We start from the raw sequence: 6,980 nt of genomic DNA on the forward strand, positions 1-6,980 counted from the left end.
GCCAGGCAATCCCCACAGTGGGGATAACCACACCAGTGATCCCAGGCAGGTGTTCCTGGCACAAACAAACCTGCTGCTACAACTGGCAGGTGGCTGTAATGATTTTCAGCAGAGAAACCAGGTGGTGAATGGCCAGAGGATCTGCAGCCCTGCTTTCCCCTCAGCAGCCAGGCTGGCCTGCTGTGCTGGAGTCTGATGGGTTTGGCACTTTCACAGGCTGCGGAAAAAAAAAAAAAAAAAAAGAGAAGCTTCTGCTCTTGTCTGTTTTTCAATTGTCTCTTGCTGTTTGCCTTTTAGGACCTGAAGTCTGGCCCAGAGAATTGCTGTATATGTTGAAAGTATGAAGGGAATAACACAGCAAATGCTCTTTCACATTTCATTGTTCTGTGTGCTTTGCTGGGTCTGTCAGTCTCTCCAGCAGGAAACAGAGCTGTAACTCAGGAAGGGTTTCAATTATCTTCTTGTTTGCTGGAAATAGAGGAAACCTCAAGCTGACATGTTTCTGAAGAAGAATTCCAAGAGATACATACTTCATACCACAGAAACCAGAAAGAAGAAAAAAAAAAAGAAAAAGAAGAATTCCTAACTAGCTCCAAAGTCTTCCTGTCCAAAATAAAGGGAAGCAGAACATTATTAGCTTTGTTATCTATTTACTAGAGCCTTACTGTCACCCATGTCTTAAAACTGCTGGGGCACCTTGCTGTCACACTAATGAGCTGGCTTGTCACATGTATCATATATCTCATACTTCCAAGAAGAGAAAAACATCAGAATCACAGTTTGTAAATATATGTACAAACTACTGTAGGAACACATGGATCCCAGGGAATTGTTCACTGTGGATGATTACAGAGAGGTCACAGTTTATGACATGAATGGTCTCCCCTGTGTTTTAATAGRGGAAGTAATCTCACAGGCTGTCTTCTTTACATGAGCAACTACAGAACAGTGTAACATCCTTTCCTGCATGTTAGTACCACCATTCTCTCAAAGCAGAGAAAGTTCTGCCTTCTCCCAGCTTTYCTGAAGGCATTGTCCAGGGATAAACCTTGAGACTGAACAGTCCTTGAACTTAATAGTCTGTTACTTCCATCATTTGGGAGCAAACATGACAAGATGGGTTGAGCCTAGGAACCATTTAATATGTAAGTAAGATAAATATTGGAAAGYGATTTCAGGTTATTCCATATAACTTTCAAAAAAAAGCTACCCTGCTGTTTCTTGCTCTAGTGCAGAATTTCCCCATTGCTGCTGTCATTCATATGCTGTAGACAGCAWAAGAAAAGTGCTCCCCTGCTATTTTTTTTTTATTTTAGATGTGTGTTTTTTAGGCTCTACAAGAAGCCATAATCCATCGTGGATGTGCTGGCTGAATGCTGCAGAGGTGAAGTGAAAGTCAGCAGTATCAGCTCCTTTCCAGGTGGTTCAATAACCTGTCAATCTAAAAACAGCCAGCTTCACCCCATCCACCAGCGCTCCCACCCCACAATAACGGGGGACTGATTGTTCTGCTGCTGGCAAACCAGAAATGTGTTGCAGCTACATAAAAGGGTGAGGGTCAGGAGCTGCCTTTCCATCCAGGAGCAGCAAGAATCTGAAACCTGTGCACACATCCCCACCCACACAGACAAACAACAGCTCAGCTGATGAGAGAGCACATCAGCTGCTGAAACCACTTGGGCTGTTGTACTGAGGCTGCCCAGGAGAAAGCTGCTCTACTCCTTGTACTGGGGAAAGGATTGAAGAGGAGAAGGACATTGGGAATCCCTTCCTGAAGTGAGGGAGATGTTATAGAGCTGGGAGAGAGCACAGGAAGATGCAAAGTTTTCGTGTGGTCTGGACATGAACTGAAGTGTCATTTTTTTAATAGGTCTGACACATGATCGCCTCTTCAAATGCTGATGAGTGACTCTCCTGCTATTTTGACTGTTTGGAAGCCTGCTGTGGATTTTGTTGGACATGKCCTTTGCATACAAGTAAAGAAGTGGAAGGTGATTGGGATGATTAAAGAAAATGCCATTAATGGARCATATTTAACTGAACTGGAACTTCACTTGAGATAACTGTTAATATTGCAAACCTTATGAAATTATTAGAAGTAGTAGTGCTCAATAAACACAAACAGCTAAAGCCTTGACTCCCTGTCTGCTTTAAAATACTTTTGTTYCCAAAATCACAGTATCACAAGACATTGGACTTGTGCTGTTGATTCACTAGGAAAGCACATAATTTCTTCATTATTGAATGACCTCAAATAGTAGTGCTCCATGTATAAATCTATAGGTACTGGTCTAAGTAGCTATACTTATTTTCTGCTAAACCTATTACAGATGAAAAGGTCATAGTATCCTCTATTAGTATCTTTCCTATTTCAGACTTTCAACACCATATAAATGAAAAATGAGTGAATATTTTTTTCCTTTTTTAAAGTGCAAGTCACCTTCAAGCCTTTTGAATGGGAGGAAATGGCCATTTAAACGTGGCTTCACAAAGAAGGGCAAGTGTTACCCATTTTCATTTTGTGTTGTGTTAACTGAAGCACATTTAATTACTTAAATGATGGAATAAATTTTTTTAATGCAAAATAAAAGTATTTCAAATTTTTTATGTAAATTCTGATGCTTCTCTTTGAAGTGYATGTTTCAAGCCACAACCGTTCCTGTTAGCTTTTTTTTTTCAATCAAGTTTGAAGATAAAACATGCAGAAAGCTTACATTCTGACACAGAAAAGTGAAATTTCCAGGGAATGAAAGCTGCCTCCACTTTTTGGCCTTTGTTACAGAGATTTCTAAGCATTTTAATTTATTCTGACATCTCTAGGCTATAGAAACTAGGCATTTCTTTAAAATCTCCCATTTGCCACAACATATGAGCTTCYGAAATAAACAAAATTGGTTTTTGAATTCCGTGAAGGCTGTCATTCTAACACTGTTTTAAACTCAAAACTCCTGTATTAAAAACAAAATAATACTACTTCAATTTTTGGACACAATTGCTAGTATTTCCAAATTCATTAAAAAAGTGTACTAGAGCRTTTTCCATAATGGGCTGAACAATTTTGTCCACGTCTTCCTTCAATTACACCTTCAATATTGCTGGAAGAGAGTAACAAGAGGTGTTTAAGCAATAGAGGAAATAGGAACGAAAAAAAAGTAAATGCTGTTGCCAGAATAATGGAACCCCAAGGACAGTGACTACATTTTCCTACCTATAGATCAGCTCACAGACTAAGTTTCTTAATCGTTAGATTTAATTAAACTTCTTTTTCCGTATCTGCCATTAATTGAACATTTATTCCCACCTCTGTGATTAAYATGGATTGGGCCAACATGCTTGTGCAATAGTCAGTAGATTTTTTAACTGAGAAATTATTTTTATTTATTAATGAAGCTCTTATTCCTCTTAGAATCAGTCAAACTGCAGATCTGAAACAACATTCACAAATGTGTAGTTTCCTACTTCTTAGAAAAGAGTGTAGTGTGGTTCAGGAGGGCTTTGAAAAAGAAAAAGACAAGAAAAATATTCTAGCTTTTTGCTTTTCTCTTCTAAAAAGAGTTAGGGGTCATAGAACTCATGAAGTTAAACAAAAAAAAAAAATACTAAAAAAGCTAAAAAGTAAGACAACCAGCTAGTTTCTATCCACCAAATATTAACAAATGTGATTACATTTAGTCAAAAGCACAAATAGCTAAACTTTCTTTAATGMACATAATGGCTGCAGGGATCCCGGTGGTGGAGATGACGGGTTAGAGTTTATTTTATTATTTAGTTCTATTCCTCAAGTGACAGATCTACTACTTTACTCTCTGAATACTTGCAGCAGTTGGTAAGGTGATGCCGAATTTTACAGAAAAATAAATATCTAGAGGTGGGAATCAGCTGACAAAGTGTCTTAGCCAACGATCAATATTCACTTTACACTCCCCAGAGAAAAATAGGCACTTACAGGGCATAATTCCTAAAGCAGATGCCTAAAATAGCTGATCTAAACCGAGCCCTGGAAGTGCTGATTTCAAACACAGCAACAGCCTAGAGCTCAGAAGTGGAGGCAGCTGCATTGTGGATCTGGGAWGATGTTTCCTACCATAGGAATTTGATTCCAGAAGATGCTGCCGTAGGGTGAGGCGGCCTCCGTGTACACAGAGCTGATTGTTGTCAAACTGCAACACTCGTACCTGAGAGCTGACTTGACAARTGAGTTTAAGATTAATTCCTCCCCACCCCAGCATACTACACTACATGTTAAATGCTGCTTGAGAGAGCAAGTGTCTTGGCAGGGCAAAGCTTTCCCTTTGCCTTGGGTTTGTGGCTGGCAGTGGAGGGCCAGAAAAGCAGAGTAATGGTGGAGTGGTCTGGCATGAGAAAACCTCCCCCTTTTCTTTCCTGTGGATCTCCTGACCTTGCTATTCAGCAACAATTAAATCTACATGAGAAGAGTGTTTGAAAGTACTAAAATCCTTGGGAAGAAGGCTCCAGTTTAAGGAGGCTCACTCAGTAGCAAGTCTTGGGTAGCAGGAGACAATGGAAGAATGGAGAAGACTTATTTCCTTTAGAGTAGATGAAAATGTACCTCTGTTATTTCCTATTTGCTGGTCTTCAGGTAAAATCCTTTGCTTGTTGTCAAAATAATTTTCAGACAGGGAGGGTAACCTTCTGAGTATTTCTAGTTATTCTATATTATGTGTATGTGATAATAAGAAGTAAGTTAAATTGAACTGAATTCAGAGAGGCTACTTGCATAGCTAGGGATTTAAAATGATTATGACTTTGCAGAGCTGTAATTTTTTTATGTAAAGTCCTAAACAAAGACTCTGAAGTATAGGCTGAAAGTAGTTATCCACTCCAGTCTTTTACATATTTTACAGGTTTATCTGCTGCACTATTTTGAGTATACTATCTTATCACCCTTTAAGTATTTCCTCTTCTGATATCCCAGAAGTTTCTCTTGGCAGACTTCTCCATTGATGAATAACTCTTATTTGGAGATTTGTCCCTACATCTAATCTAAATTTGTTGTGTTTTAGGTGAACATTTTCCATGGACAACCACAATCAAGTCTCTCACTTTCATCTTGTTTCTTTCAAAAACTTCTTAAAAGTTCCATATTTTGTTTAAACTAGATGTCCTTTCCATCTTGTTCCTTATATCTTGCAGCTTTCTTAATGTTCYTAATCTTTGCTGCTCTCTCATCTTCACAGTGAGAAGGTCAAAGGCTATCCAAAGCRAGGCCTCAGCTGTCATGTGAATACAATTGCCTCCCTACTCTTAAGTACAGTTCTTTGAATATGTGTTCTTTGTATACCAGTATTATGCCTAATTTTCATTTGTATAGACACAAAATCYAAAAATTAATTTTAACTAGTTATTTTCAAGAAGTTTTGGAACAAAAATACCTCACTATGTACCGTAAGTAGTGACAGGGACAGATCACTTTTTTATGAAAAACATTTGGTTTTGCAATATACATACAGTTCTCCTTATGTGCTGTCGAGTGGTTTCCTTCCCCTCCCTCATCTAGGAACCCTGTGACAAAACTTGCTATTTACCAGACTTTCAGGTTTTCTATATAACAAAGACTGTAAAGGAAAAATTGTACACTTTCCTTTAAATATTCCCATCTCCCAGAATGCAAATTTTTGTCTGGCCGTTACTGTCTGTCCCTAAGTTTTGATGTTGTTATGCACAAGGTTAGGCTTAAAGATACAGACTATTTAAAACTAAGGATCAAACTAGTCCATGTGTTCTACCAAGAAATAATGCTGTTTGAGTCACAATAATCTGCTTACTATGCATTTTAATCAATATTTTCTTAGTCATGTAACTCATTTTCACGTGCTCTTTGGCCTGCAGTCATATCTCCTAATTTAAGGAATGTAACTGGCATTCTAAGCCATGTGTGTGGCCACCCCTCTGAAGGGTTAAGAGAGGCACACCTCTTTCAGGTGATCCACTTACTCAGGGTCAAAAAACCAGAATTTTTCTTCCAGAAAACTCAGAAGAACTTATGGTGGCTGGGCTCCAATTTTCAGTATTTCACCTTTGTAGTCAGGTAAAGTGAATGCACTGGGAAGAAAGGCAGTAGTTCTCCCAATACAAACATTAATGACATTTCTACCRCCCMAMMWTWRSYWARKWWKSYTWAWAWKGRARGKGCTGCAGTTAAAGACAACTTGAGAGGACTTTAAAACAAAGCTTCAAGCACAGCTGGTCAGCATTAACCATCACAGTGCTTGCAATCCCCAGTGTTGATGTTGACATGAAGATAATTTCTGCTGTCTGGAGCTCTGTGGCATTAAGAACTAAGTGTTTTCCAAACGTCCTTCCTAGTATAGGTATTCCGAGATTTTCTTCCCAGACCCTAAGGAGTTTACATAGTTCTGAAAGCCTCTTTAATAGTCTGTTTTAWTTTCCAAATGCCATTTAAATCCATCTCTAATTTGCATTAATAACAACATTATAATTACTTCATTAACTTTTCCAGATAAAGTATTTAAACTCTTCAGAGGAAAATAGCTTTTTGCTGGATTGTGTGCTAATAGCTTCATCTAATACCACAACCTTGAGTTTTAAATGTGTTTAAGGAAAACATAAAGCTCTTGTTTAGTGTAAGCAGTTACTGAAATCTGAAGAGCACGTGGTACAAGGGTAAAGATAGCAACTTGTTTTGTTACATTGATTTAATGATGCATTTTGAGAGCCTGGTGAGGAAGAAAGCTCAATTCATTTCCCAAGGGTAAAGATAATACCCTTAGACATTGGCCTTAACTTGTTTTGACATCTTTGTTTCTGTGTAAAGGTTAAGTAATGTGGTCAAATTTTATAAGTAATGCTTTATTAACGAAGTACTTGCATTAAGGTTGTAAAATTGAACACCAGATCAGGAAATAATAAAAAGTAAGGGTTGTATCATAAAGTTAACTGATCCGTACAGCGAGTGTTCCCCAGATAAGGTATGTGCTCAGCTGCCCACAGCATGTGCA

The sequence above is a fragment of the Malurus melanocephalus genome, unplaced genomic scaffold (assembly GCF_030028575.1).
Source record: "Malurus melanocephalus ecotype Western Australia unplaced genomic scaffold, MMel_1.1 scaffold_1, whole genome shotgun sequence".
NCBI lineage: Eukaryota > Metazoa > Chordata > Aves > Passeriformes > Maluridae > Malurus > Malurus melanocephalus.